Source organism: Staurois parvus, unplaced genomic scaffold (assembly GCF_062004578.1).
Source record: "Staurois parvus isolate SC_StPar_1 unplaced genomic scaffold, SC_StPar_1.0 ptg002113l, whole genome shotgun sequence".
Taxonomy (NCBI): Eukaryota; Metazoa; Chordata; class Amphibia; order Anura; family Ranidae; genus Staurois; species Staurois parvus.
Genome location: NW_028319909.1, coordinates 1,564,597 through 1,580,000, shown reverse-complemented (window position 1 = coordinate 1,580,000; position 15,404 = coordinate 1,564,597). Strand labels below are relative to the sequence as shown.

At 42.5% G+C, this 15,404-nt stretch overlaps 1 protein-coding gene across 1 annotated transcript in view; it reads right to left on the bottom strand.

The window, feature by feature from the left end:
* Positions 1 to 7,388, bottom strand: part of LOC149432709 (sialic acid-binding Ig-like lectin 13) — a 35,775-nt gene extending 28,387 nt beyond the window's left edge. Inside the window, exon 1 of the mRNA XM_089664991.1 lies at positions 7,223 to 7,388. The gene's annotated coding sequence lies outside the window, so the exon portion shown is untranslated. The remainder of the gene's footprint in view (positions 1 to 7,222) is intronic.
* Between the last annotated feature and the right edge of the window lie 8,016 nt (positions 7,389 to 15,404).

Genomic DNA, 15,404 nt, shown 5'->3' with positions numbered 1-15,404 from the left:
AGATAGATAGATAATAGATAGATAGATAGATAGATAGATAGATAGATAGATAGATAGATAGATAGATATGGGAGGGATAGATATAGATAGATAGATAGATAGATAGATAGATAGATAGATAGATAGATATAGATGGATAGATAGATAGATAGATAGATAGATAGATAGATAGATAGATAGATAGATAGATGGATAGATATGGGAGGGATAGATATAGATAGATAGATAGATAGATAGATAGATAGATAGATAGATAGATGATAGATAGATAGATAGATAGATAGATAGATAGATAGATAGATAGATAATAGATAGATAGATAGATAGATAGATAGATAGATAGATATAGATGGATAGATAGATAGATAGATAGATAGATAGATAGATAGATAGATAATAGATAGATAGATAGATATAGATGGATAGATAGATCGATAGATAGATAGATAGATAGATAGATAGATAGATAGATAGATAGATAGATAGATAGATAATAGATAGATAGATAGATATAGATGGATAGATAGATAGATAGATAGATAGATAGATAGATAGATAGATAGATAGACATAGATAGATAGATAGATAGATAGATAGATAGATAGATAGATGATAGATAGATAGATAGATAGATAGATAGATAGATAGATAGATAGATAGATAATATAGAGATAGATAGATAGATAGATAGATAGATAGATAGATAAAGATAGATAGATAGATAGATAGATAGATAGATAGATAGATAGATAGATATAGATGGATAGATAGATAGATAGATAGATAGATAGATAGATAGATAGATAGATAGATAGATATAGATGGATAGATAGATAGATATAGATAGATAGATAGATAGATAGATAGATAGATAGATAGATAATAGATAGATAAAGATAGATAGATAGATAGATAGATAGATAGATATAGATGGATAGATAGATAGATAGATAGATAGATAGATAGATAGATAGATAGATAGATAGATATAGATGGATAGATAGATAGATATAGATAGATAGATAGATAGATAGATAGATAGATAGATAATATAGAGATAGATAGATAGATAGATAGATAGATAGATAGATAGATAGATAGAGATAGATAGATAGATAGATAGATAGATAGATAGATAGATAGATAGATAGATGGATATCAAGCCGAAATCACTTGACCAGAAGTGACACACCGACGTCCAGTCCAGCGATTTTGGCTTGATATCTATCTATCATCTATCTATCTCTATAATACTGTGAGCGCAACTTATTTTAACTATGTTTCACAATAAAACGGTTTTACATTATATGGCTCTTAGATTGTAAGCTCCCAGGAGCAGGGCCCTCAAATCCCTCTTGTATTGAGCTGTATTGTTACTGTATTGTCTCCCATTATATTGTAAAGCGCTGAGCAAACTGTTGGCGCTATATAAATCCTGTATAATAATAATAATATATAAATCCTGTATAATAATAATAATATATAAATCCTGTATAATAATAATAATAATTTGGTCCCTTCAACTGTTCTCAATACAATAACACACATCCCTGTGAATACTTCCACCCATGGTGACACATCGCCACTGAGAGGAGGACTACAAACACCAGCACCACCAGGATATATCAGGACATACATTAGCGCTTATGACTCTTATATACCTAAGAGTCCACAATTGCCAGTGAGTGCGGGGAAGACGTAGCGGGGAGCACAGCACAAAGATTTGCACTTTAAAGAAATATTGCATGGCACCATAGGAGACTGCAATACCTTGGCACTTTGATTCATTTATGTGAAGAAACGAATGGAGATGGACTTATTGGTATTTCTATGTAACCAGGCAATGCTTGAGTTATGTATTTAATTAGTTTAAGAGGTTCAGAACCTGTTTAAAGGGGCATCCGGTCATATTTATTGATATATTTTTGATCCCAATTGTTCATATTGATAATTATTTTTCACAATTTTTCGTGAGTTCTAACACTTAAGAGCACTAAATAGATCCTAGCCTTGGTATATAACACTGGTTTTTCATAGCCTAGAACAGCCAAGACGTGGTCACGACCAGATGAAAACTTACTATTACTTGGTAGAGGCATAGGGGCATTTAAATGTATTCTATGGAAAAAAAAAAAGAATGTTGGTTTGTTGTGGTTGTACTTGGGTTGTGTAATATTGATACAGTAGAGAAAACAATATAAAAATAATTCTAAAGTTTGATTTTTACAAGATGTACCTCGTACAAGAAACAAAACCAACATATCTGGCAAAAACCAAATGTTCCAACCAGGGGCGGACTGACAACTCATGGGGCCCCCGGGCAATAGGGGATCATGGGGCCCCTGTGTCCTTGCCGAAACTCAAAAAAGCCTATGAAAAAGGTACCGGGGCATCTCATGGGGCCCCCTACTGATCCCGGGCCCTCGGGCAGTGGCCGAATTTCCAAATGGTCAGTCCGCCCCTGGTTCCAACCCACATTAAGGGCATAAGTTTACCCTCAAACATAAGATATAAGTCTGAAAGTGGAACTTCAAGGATTGTGCTGTCTGATACTGTAGAAAAATAATAAAGATGTGTTCTAAATTATGTATTTTAAACAAACAAGAAACAATGCCAACATATTTGGCAAATACCAAAAGATACTTTATAAGATAGAGGTCTGAAAGTGGAACGTCAGACAAAACTTTTGGGGAGATTTTTTGAATAGAGGAAGGTTTTTATGTCTCTTGTAAGGAATTTCCTCCTTACTTACTTTCTTAAGAAAATCAACTTCCCCAATGTGAAGATAGATCTACTCAGTGGGCATTGAAAACCATGCAGACGTTGTATCCTTCCAAACTCTAGATATACACTCATTGGTCATTTTATTAGGTGCACCTTGCTAGTGCCAAGTAAATATCCACCACACTATGACACCACCATCACCAGCCTGAACCATTGATACAAGGCAGGATGGATCCCCCACACTATGACACCACCATCACCAGCCTGAACCATTGATACAAGGCAGGATGGATCCACCACACCATGACACCACCACCACCAGCCTGAACCATTGATACAAGGCAGGATGGATCCACCACACTATGACACCACCATCACCAGCCTGAACCGAAGATACAAGGCAGGATGGATCCACCACACCATGACACCACCACCACCAGCCTGAACCATTGATACAAGGCAGGATGGATCCATGCTTTCATGTTGTTTACGCCAAATTCTGACCCTACCATCTGAATGTCGCAGCAACCAGTCTGCCCATTCTCCTCTGACATCAACAAGGCATTTTTGTCCACACAACTGCCGCTCACTGGATTTTTTCTCTTTTTCTGTCCTTTCTCTGTGAACCCTAGAGATGGTTGTGCGTGAAAATCCCAGTAGATCAGTAGTTTTTGAAATCCGCAGATCAGCCCATCTGGCACCAACAACCATGCCAATGTGAAAGTCACTTAAGACCCCTTTCTTCCCCATTCTGATGCTCGATTTGAACTTCAGCAAGTCGTCTTCACCACATCAACATGCCTAAAAGCATTGAGTTGCTGCCATGTGATTGGCTGATTAGCAATTTGTGTTACCAAGCAATTGAATAGGTGGACATAATAAAGTGGCCGTTGCGTGTACGTTTGTGCAGAAAATCAAAGATAGGTGCTAGCAGTAAACAACTAAGGTGTCCGTTTATGAACCAGCGATAAATGATCGCTGCTCATTTCTCTGGCATTCTCGGAGAACACAGTTCTCCTGTGAATGCAGTTTATGAAGCAGTTCTCCGAATGAAGGGAGAACGGTCTCCAAATGCTGGAAAACCGCTCATTTTACTATAATCTCATGAGATTACAGTAAAAAATCTGTGTAATTTAGTGATAATTTACCTCTGCTTAGTTTGCGGCCCCTCCGATTCTCCAGCTATGGGCTGGAGAATCTGGAGGGAGAACACAGATCTCCAGTGAAGGGCTGAACATGTTCTTCTGAGCATCATAGACTGTGAATGACCAGAGAATAGCTGCGATCCTCTGAATCGCAGCTATTCTCTGTGTCATAAACGGACACCTAAATATAAAACATGTACATGTGATATCATATACTATAAAATATTCCCTACATTACCTTCAAATTCAGGGCGGCACAGTGGCTTAATGGTTAGCACTTCTGCCTTGCAGTAATTGGGTCATGGGTTCGATTGCCAACCATGGTGCCTCCTGCATGGAGTTTGCATGTTCTCCCTGTGTTCGTGTGGGTTTTCTTCAGGTGCTCCAGTTGCCTCCCACACTCCAAAGACATGCTGGTAGGTTAATTGGCTCCTGTCTAAAATTGCCATAGTTTCATCCCTGGCCATGCGGGATCTCCTGCATGGTAGGGGTTGGGGAAAGACTTGGCAACCTACCCTGTAAAATAATTGCTAAGATAATTAATTGAAACAGTCACTTGCAAGTGACAGTCCATGCAATCGCCAAGGGTCAGATACAACTGGATAGATAGATATTCAAATTTAATAAGCAGCCCAAATTTAATAAAAAGTCCAATGCAGAAAATACAGAAGTCCCCAATAACTGTGATCTTGTAGAATGAAATGTCAAGAATCTTCTCAAAAACACAAGTAAGGTGCTCTCTCACGTGCTCAGATACACTACATAGCTCACTGACCACATAATATCGGCCAACAAAGCAGCCATCAAGCACTAGTTGTCAATTCCTGTGTGTAGGATGTTAGCTTCCCTGTGTGAGAACTCTGAAGCCCACCAGCTCTTGGATATCACGGTCATGTATTCTCATACATTCAAACTGGATTAACAAGAAACATATCCATAGTCTAGTAACTTTTCATTAAAAGAAATAATTAAAAACAAGGTCTACATGTACTCACGTGAATCTGGTGCCAATCCACTTTCTGTCCTGGACATTTTAAAGGAGAATATGGGATATGTCCACAATATTGGGCACAGATGGAAGAAGAAACATCATATTTCTTATTATTTTCATAGGTGCCCTTGTGGCAATGTGTGGATTGTTTTTTTCATGCTAGAAAAAGGCACTGTTTGAAGTTTTGAAGAACTGTAGATACTGTAGCTAAACAGCAAGAGGAAGGAAGTTCACAGGAAAGGGGAACAGTTTTGAAAAGTCCTCAGAGTGTTCAGAGGTGGCTACATGATGTGAAAGGTGTATGTGTGATACTTTCTTCTAATGGTCAGCTCTTTAGGTGCCATGTTTGATACACTTGAGAACCTTTTCTATAGAAATTTCTTGGTGTTTTGTTTTGCTTTTTTCCAAGGTAGGTCACAGGGTCTTTCCTGAACCGTCCTTGTTTCCACAGACTTGGGATTGGCATGCAGAACAAGTGCATAGCGAATTCGTACATACAACCAATTTAGGTTTCATGTACACTGTCAGCTCCTCAATTTGAGTTTAGGAGCTTTAGGCATTTTTTTGCCAAAGCTTCTAAACTTAATTTTATAAAAGCCTGTGTGTCAATTCATAGGATCTTAGCAGAGTTTAGGAGCTGCTACATTTGAGTGAGGTTAAACCTCTCTGTCCTGAATGCGATTCTTCTGAATATATGAATGTTTTGACTGCCGGCCATGGGAAAATGCAAAACGTGGCAAAAATGCACCAAAAACTAGTGTAAATGTGGTACCACGTTTACATGCAATTTTTTCCACGTTTTGTGTTTTCCATGGCTGGCGGTCAGGTTAGTGTACATGTAGCCTTAGACAGGAGCTATTTAACCTTCAAGCCAGGGCTCTCTTAATGCATGGGCAACCCTGGGCACTGCCCAGTGGCCCAGGTGCATGGGGGCCCTATGAAAATCTTGCACTACATCATACTTGCCAACTGTCCTGATCAGGGGCGGACTGACAACTCATGGGGCCCCCAGGCAATAGGAGATCATGGGGCCCCTCTGTCCTTGCCCAAACTCAAAAAAGCCTATGAAAAAGGTACCAGGGGCATCTCATGGGGCCCCCTACTGACCCCGGGCCCTCGGACAGTGCCCGAGTTTCCAAATGGTCAGTCCGCCCCTGGTCCTGATTTTGCTGGGACAGTCACTCTTTTTACTAAGCTGTCCCAGGATTGCCCGGGAAGCAACCCAGAACCTGTACTATGCCCTTTTGTACTGACAACTCATGGGGCCCCCAGGCAATAGGAGATCATGGGGCCCCTGTGTCCTTGCCCAAACTCAAAAAGGCTATGAAAAAGGTCCCAGGGGCATCTCATGGGGCCCCCTACTGACCCCGGGCCCTCGGGCAGTGCCCGAGTTTCCAAATGGTCAGTCCACCCCTGGTCCTGATTTTGCTGGGACAGTCACTCTTTTTACTAAGCTGTCCCAGGATTGCCTGGGAAGCAACCCAGAACCTGTACTATGCCCCATTGTTCCCAGTATGGTGCCCTCCTGACTCCTCCCTGTACTGTGCCCTTCTGCTTCCCTCCCTCCAGTCCTATGCCCTGTATGTGTATTTGTCTTTTAATTGATGGCAGACTTTTTTATTGAATAAAATACATTTTATTGAAAGTGCTAATAAATATATATTTAATTCTATCAATTATTTATACTTAAATTATTGAGAGGAGGTGTGTAAGTTGGGGCAGGCTGGTAGGGGCCCCAATGCACTACTTTGCCCAGGGGGGCCATGATGCTATTAAGCCTGTCTTTGGAGTGTGAGAGGAAGAACATGCAAAATCATTACAGATAGTGTACTGGCAAAGATTCAGACTAGGGACCCCATTGCTGAAAGGTATAAATGCTAACCACTAAATCACTGTGCTGCCTGTTCAAAAAGAAGGTGAAAGGAGGGACATATAGGGGAATAACAAGAGATTCATGAACAAATATAATGAAAAATAGGACTGGAGGAAACGTTGCATGTCAGGCAGGGGTGGACTGACAACTCATGGGGCCCCCGGGCAATAGGGTATCATGGGGCCCCTGTGTCCTTACCCAAACTCACAAAAGCCAATGAAAAGGTACCAGGGGCATCTCATGGGGCCCCCTACTGACCCCGGGCCCTCGGGCAGTGCTCGAGTTTCCAAATGGTCAGTCCGCCCCTGATGTCAGGACATTTAGCGATTATGTGTTAGTGAAATGAGCTGATGGTGAGAAAAAGCATTAGAAGAGTAAAAGAAGTAGATGGGTTGAGCCTATTTATTGGTAAGGCACACAGTGGAGATACCACAGACCAGCTGCCAAACCGATCCTTTATAAAGCCTCATGTTCTACATGTCACATTACCTGCTATTGTTCAAAGTAATCTTCTCTTTCATAATTCTTCCCATAGGTGTCCATGTCTTCTGTCTCTTTTCTTCTTCTAATGGTCATTCCATTTCATTTCACTCCTTCTTAAGCTTTTTTCTCTGCCTCTACTTCTTCCGTACGTCTGATAGATCTGAATCTTTTCTTGAGATGTTACGTTCTATGAAATTAAACAGAAAGCAGAAGTTAAACTGATAGAGTTTATTGACTAATTCCTCATTTCTGATGAACAAGATGTCCAACGAACACTTTGAAAACACATCAGATCTCAATGGGTGGAAATCTCCTGTTGGATATCTATACTGATATGGATGGGGTAATGGGTTAGGAATGTAAGGATGCCCCATCGTTTGATGGAAATGAAAATGATCGACCGACAGAGGACTGAATTCAAAGACACCCAGAAAATCAAAGTGAAAAAATGATGCAGCAGGTGAGTCCATTTGGCTGAAATTTCATTGCTGTAAATCAAAATGGTACTCAGTAGATGGTATGGCCCCCATGTGCTTGTATGCATGCCTGAAAATGTCGGGGCATGCTCATAATGAGACCACGGATGGTGTCTTGGGGTATTTCCTCCCAGATCTGGACCAGGGCATCACTGAGCTCCTGGACAGTTTGAGGTGCAACCTGGCAGCATCGGATGGACCGAAACATGACATCTCAGAGGTGTTCTATTGGATTTAGGTCAGATGAGCGTGGGGGCCGTTCAATGGTATCAATTCCTTCATCCTCTAGGAACTGCTTGCATAGTCTTGCCACATGAGCCGGGCATTGACGTGCACCAGGAGGAACCCAGGACCCACTGCACCAGCGTAGAGTCTGACAATGGGTCCAAGGATTTCATCCCAATGCCTAATGGCAGTAAGGGTGCCATTGTCTAGCCTTTAGAGGTCTGTGCGTCCCTCCATGGATATGCCTCCTCACACCATAACTGACCCACCACCTAAACGGTCATCCTGAACGATATTACAGGCAGCAGAACGTTCTCCACGGCTTCTCCAGACCCTTTCACATCTGTCACGTGTGCTCAGGGTGAACCTGCTCTCATCTGTGAAAAGCACAGGGCACCAGTGGCGGACCTGCCAATTCTGGTATTCAAAGGCAAATGCCAATCCACCTCTATGGTGCCGAGCAGTGAGCACAGGGCCCACTAGAGGACATCGGGCCCTCAGGCCACTCATGAAGTCAGTTTCTGATTGTTTGGTCAGAGACATTCACACCAGTGGCCTGCTGGAGGTCATTTTGTAGGGCTCTTGCCGTGCTCACCCTTTTCCTCCTTGCACAAAGGAGCAGATACCAGTCCTACTGATAGTTTAAGGACCTTCTACAGCCCTGTCCAGCCCTCCTAGAGTAACTGCCTGTCTCCTGGAATCTCCTCCATGCTCCTGAGACTGTGCTGGGAGACACAGCAAACCTTCTGGCAATGGCACGTATTGATGTGCCATCCTGGAGGAGTTGGACTGCCTGTGCAACTTCTGTAGGGTCCAGGTATGGCCTCATGCTACCAGTAGTGACACTGACCCTAGCCAAATGCAAAACTAGTGAAAAACAGTGAGAAAAGTTGAGTAGGGAAAAAATGTCAGTGGCCTCCACCTGTAAAACCATTCCTGTTTTGGGGATCATCTCATTGTTGCCCATCTAGTGCACCTGTTGTTAATTTCATTAACACCAAAGCAGCTAAAACTGATTAACAACCCCCTCTGCTACTTACCTGACCAGATCAATATCCCAGGAGTTTCACTGACTTGATGCTATACTCTGATTAAAAGGTGTTTCTTTAATTTTTTTGAGCATTGTACATACTGTATGTACCGTATAAAGTACTTCTGCTTTTTAAGCCTTACCCCTACATTTCACAATTTAAATACAAATTAAAAATAGCAGAGGAACAAGTTAGACTTCAATTAAATGAGAGGACAGCAAAACACAGACAGATCATTCATTGGTGATGACGGATCGGGTTGCTCATCCTGGTTCCAGATGCTTAATTATTTCTTCATTTTACTTCTGTCTATCCAGTCCTGAGATTTGCTTAGCTCTACCACACAGCATAGGACATGAGCAGATATTGTTCTGTAATAAAACAATCTGAAAGACCATAAAAAAAGAGAAGTGATACAGTGTGTGTAAACCGTCACTAAGTAAAACAAGCCATTCAGTTCAAAATAGAAATGAAAGGCAAAACATTTGTGTATAGATATAAAAAAAACATTATAAATACCATTCTCCCATCTTTTTTATAAGTGAGATAAGAGATTCCCTCTGTTATCACCTGTTTAAGAGCTGGGGGAGGAGAAACAGCAGCACACTGGTCTTTCCAGTGAATGGTTGTGCGGGGGGGGGGGGGGGGTCAGCACAAGTCTGGGTTCCCAGCGCACCCAGAAAACTGACCATGCTGTGCTCTCATGCCTAGTGTGGTCAGATTTTAATAGGAAAGCAGAGGGACTGGCAGGAACACCAGGGATTTCACACAAAGGAAGCAACGCAAACAGAACAAGATACTTTTTCCTGCAAGTACATGGTACGGCAGGCACATATCAGGAATAGGAACTGGTGGGGTAACATACTCATTAAGGAATGAAGGAGCCTTAAATACTAAGTAAATATATATTTTTTGAAAAATCATTGAAACTGACATTTCTCTATTGACACTTCCACCCTCACCACAATAAAACAGTGACAACGTTGTCTATTATATTTCATAGATGTCACATCACACCCCACACCCTATCACATTACACCCCATCACATCATACCCCACACCCCATCACATCACACCCAACACCCCATCATGTCACACCCCACACCCCATTACATCACACCCCACACCCCATCACATCACACCCCATCACATCACACCCAACACCCCATTACATCACATCAAACCCCATTACCCATTTTAACCATAGGATATACAATGCCTGAAATAATGTGTGAACAAACCTCAGTACTACTATATTAATTGTTTGCATTATGAAGGCAATGCAATCAGCTGTGAGAGACTTTCCACTTCCATGGAAGGTCCACTTCATCTCACCATCCAATAGATAGTATCAATGTCACTCAGGTACTCCGAGAAGGACCATGTCACTCTGTAGTGGGGGAGAGAGAAGATTTGGGGCCCAGCACTTCACATGAGGTGGAGGATTGGATGCCCAGAGATTAAGTATAAAGTATTATTAAGTATTCAGTATCAAGCTATACAGGTATGACACTTATACAGACCTAAGAACTGGAACACATTGGGAACATTTATGAAACAAATTAGTGACAGGTAGTGGTGGTGGGACATTGGGCATAGAGTCCAAAGTTTGACCAATTAGGGTTTTTCATTTTGCACTCTTTGATTCATTCCTTAATTAGATGCCAGTCACAGTGATTCTTGTTCAGAAATAATATCTGGAACTGTTTCGTTTTTGGGTATTTGCAACCTGTGCACTCATTTTCTTGGATATCCAAGTTCAACAGTTTACAAAGTTCTGAGACATATTCATCATGGTAGAGGAGACAATTTTTCACTGTAAACAGACCTACAATTAAGAAGTAGTCATGGTCAGGTTTCCTTCTGTTGCAGTGCTACTTTAGGTCCAAATGTGGATGGTGGCAAGGTGTTAAATGCAGATTCTCAAAAGCTGAGCAAAGGCATTACTTAAGTTTGATGGCTTGAATTCAGCAGCTCTTCACATAAACAGGGGATCCTCAGAAGATGGGGGGGGTCACCTGAATTGAGAAATCCACATGTGACAGGACAATGAGAGAGCCACACCAAACTGTTTAGTCACTCAACTGATAACAGCAAGTCAAACAGCCGATGGATTTCAAGGCCTACAATATATCAAGGCTACAAAAAAGGTCTTCAGCTCAAACTGGAACCTAAATGAACACAAATGTTGGCCTTATTAGATTTCATTTGCATGAACTGGATACAAAGGATCAATGGAGTCAGGTGCAAGGTGTGGCAACATTAATGGCTGGCCAGGGGCGGACTGACAACTCAAGGGGCCCCCAGGCAATAGGGGATCATGGGGCCCCTGTGTCCTTGCCCAAACTCAAAAAAGCCACTGAAAAAGGTACCAGGGGCATCTCATGGGCCCCCTACTGCCCGAGTTTCCAAAATGGTCAGTCCGCCCCTGTGGCTGGTATACCTTGTAACAGACACCTTTGATCCTTTTGTATCTAATATATACAAAGCCAGCATTTCAGTCCATTTTAAGTTCTGATACGATCTCAAAAATGTTTAAAAATAGGGGTGTTTTGGCCCCCAAAACATATTGGCTGTTCTTTGTTGTGTTGTCATCAGTAGAATGATTAAAGATTCTGGACTCTCAAGCTGTTGGGTGGGGATCTCATTAACCTATCTCACAGTGTTACTTTATCTCAGCGGTCACGTACATGATGGAGATTGAGTAGCTGAAGAGGTCCTCTTCCACCTCCTGTCCAACACTTCTGAAGGTGGTGAAAGAGAGCGTGAGGGCAGAGAATGGCATGAGTGTTGGAGCTTGCAGGCTGTCCTGGATCTGTGCTGTACCCAGGTGAGTGAAACTGGAAGCTGCATCGTTACAGGCAAATAAGACATTTTTTCCACATTTTGATCTAACACCTTCGTCCCCGACTGCATTTTTCGAACGCATTAGCCGTGACTCTCCTAGGGGAAGGGGTCTTATTCGGATTTATATTGTTTTTTTTGGTAACTATCTACTCCTCACCCCCCTTATACAGACAGAAATGGGAGGTGGATAGTGGTGTCACTTTTTTGGAAGAGGACTGGGAGTCCACGGTGGAGAGTATACGTAAGAACTCTACATCTCTTTTTGTTCGGGAGACGGCCCTCAGAAGCTGCAGATCTCCGGGAAGGAACCCGGCACAGGAACAGCTTGGTGCAGGAACAGAAGACAGAAGTAGAATCCAAGAAATGAGTCAAAGTAAGCAACAACTGAGCAGAATCAAGAGGCAAGACTGAATCAAGAAAACAAGCCGAGGTCAGTAACAGCAGTCAGAAGGCAAAGGCAGAATCCTGTAAGCAGGGGCAGACTGACCATTTGGAAACTCGGGGACACTGCCTGAGGGCCCTGGGTCAGTAGGGGGCCCCATGAGATACCTCTGGTACCTTTGTTATAGGCTTCTTTGAGTTTTGTCAAGGACACAGGGGCCCCATGATCCCCTATTGCCCGGGGGCCCCATGAGTTGTCAGTCCGCCCCTGCCTGTAAGCAAGCTAAAGTCGGTAACAGCCTGGCAGTTAATTAAGGCAGAAGGCAGTGGCAAAGTCCAGAGAGGAAGCCGGGTCATACAAAGGAAGGCCGGATTAGCAGGTCAAGATTTCAAATAAGCAAGGACAAGTTGAAGACCACTTCTCTCTGCCGAGCATCAGTTCATATACAGTAGGTAACTGGGTGCCAAACCCAGTGCCGAGTATGCACACAAATGTTTGGGCATGCACTCTCCTTCCCACTGTGGTATGTCCAGCAGCCTGGAAGTGTGGCCAGAGACGTGCGCATAAACTTTTACCGGTTGTCTTCTGCTGCCGAGAATCTGACCTTCTTTACAGCAGCCAAGAGGGGAAATTATGACATAAACTGTAACCTTGTAATTAATCTGATGCACTGCTTCTGTTTAGTACTGCTTGCTGTGATGCCAAAAGGATAAATGTCCCCTGTAGTTCACATCACGGAGATCCATGAGGTATTGGAAACTCTGACATATCAGTTTCAAGGCAAGTGTGTCTGAACATGGTTTGTGAAGTTTTTTAAAGGATGTGATATTGAATTACTAATTGGACCCTATGGAGACATTGACACTGCATGGTGTTGTTTTTATTTCTCTATAAAAGCCTAAAATAATCCATCTCTTTAATCACTGCTAACAGCGGCTGTGTAAAATGGGAAATGTGCAGACCTTTACTTCCTAAAATCTAAATCTGATATTGGTGTGCAAATCACGTTATATCAAAATTTCCAGCTATTTACAGACTGCAGATTGTGCAAAATGAGGAAGGATTAAGCGACTTCGTGTTGTCACATTTGGAACTCAAAAACTCATCTGTAATAGCAACTGGTTTCAGCTGTCTAAAGGGAAACTTTCATCTGTCTGAAGGGTGGACTTTTGTTACTTGTACATGAAACCTCACCATAAAGCTCACCAAATTATATATATATATATATATGTGTGATGGGAGTAACTTTGGGTGGAGGGCCATGGAATCCAGCTCACTTTGGAGAGGTGGGGAGACCCCTGTCTCAGCTCCCCATATCCCTCTTATGTGTAAGTCACCCTGTGCCTGTTAGGGGTACAGGGTGATCTGTCCTAATATTGTGTAGACATGTTTAGGAGATAGGTGGGGTGGGGGTTGTTGATTGTTTAATGTCATGTGGCTGCATCTTATTGTTCTATTGTGTGTCTGGCTTGGGAGCAAACTATTATGGGATGTATGTGTTTATGTGTATTAGCTTAGTGGGGGGGGGTGTCTCCAGCAGCCCTCCCTCCTGGTGGGACTGTCTGCTGGTGTGAAGTTTGAATACCTGTGTGTCTCTTGTTAGTAAATGTAGATTGCCCCGCCCTGTGTCAAATGCAGGGAGGGGGGATTGTCCCCTGAGTGTATATATCTTGTATCTGTGTTCAAATACAGTAGTCTACCTCCTGGTTTACGTCAAGACTGGTGTCATCTAGTTTTGTATGGTGTCTGTTGTCGGTGTTCGGACGGGGAAGCGGTAGTCTAACAGAAGTACTCAAGCGCAGTCTGGGCCAGTTCTGGTAATATATATATATTTATATATATATATATATATATATATATATATATACACACACATGCACAATATAACCAACCGTTTGTAAAAGTAAGTCAGTCTGTATTGCTTCTTCAAAATCTGAAAAATAAGCAGCTTTCTTCAGAAAAATACAAACAGTTCACAGTTCTGGTTATTGGAAGCAATATTACAGCTCACCGCCTTAATGTCAGCCCCACACCTGGGTTAAGGTTCCCATCTGCTTTTGGGGTAGAAGAAAAGCTACAGGATCTCAGCAAATAAAGTATCAGACCCCAGACAGCCTACACCAGCTTTTCTCTAACTTTTTATCCCAGCAGAAACCCTAAAATAATTTTCAGTTCTCAGGGAACTCTTACTGAAACAAATTTATGGAGGGGTCATATGGGAAGATGCCGATTACATAGGTGGCCATGAGGAATGCAACCCTCAAAGAGAGCTAAAAAGATCATTGGCCCTGCCTAGCGGCATTGGCCCTGGAGCTGTGCAGACTTCATCATATATGATGTCAATCAGCTACAGCTCAAGGAACCAATAGCAACCTCTGGAGAAACCTTAGGGTTCCACAGAACCCTGGATGGGAATGGCTGGTCTACAGTATCTTACAGCTATGAACTGCCTCACATTTCACTTCACAGACACCGGCTGACTCCTTCCTGCTGCTCTTCAAGCCTCTCTTGCAGTTGGGCTAGCCCTTTTCGGGACCAAAGTTCCTGTTCTCAGGTTTGGAGGCTCTTTCCCACCCAAAGACTCTCCAGGCCCCTGAATTAGGGATCATAAATGAAAACTGCTAGCCAGTACTCACCCCTCCAACCAGATTACCCCGATTTCCCTCACCCTGCATGGGTGAGAACCCCTGAGCACTCAACAATGTCTTCAAACTGCCTCCCTTAAAGGGACCACAATCCAAATAGTGGGGGAATATACTTGCTGTCTAGGACCCATCCTTGGTCACACTGCACTTATTGAAAGGACCCACTGCCTCCTATGACCTGTGACATGTCCCAGAAGGTTGTGGGTAGGGAGAGGGACCAAAAATGCAAGGAAGGCAAAAAAAAAAACCCAGCAAAGCACAATCCAATTTGCTCCTGCTGGGAAAAAAAATTCCTTCCTGATCCCCCAAGAGGCAATCAGATATTCCCTGGATCAACTTTAACTATAAATATTATATCCAGTTATATTCTGTGTATTCAAGAAAGAATCCAGGAATTTTTTGAACTAATCCACTAAGCTGGCCAGAACCAACTCTTGAGGGAGTCTAATCCACTTTTTCCCAGCTCTGACTGTGAAGAAATCTTTCCGTGTTTGAAAATTAAATTTCTTTTCCTCCAGATGTAAAGAGTGCCCCCTTGTCCTCTGTGATGACCTCAGGGTGAATAGCTCTACACCAAGTTCC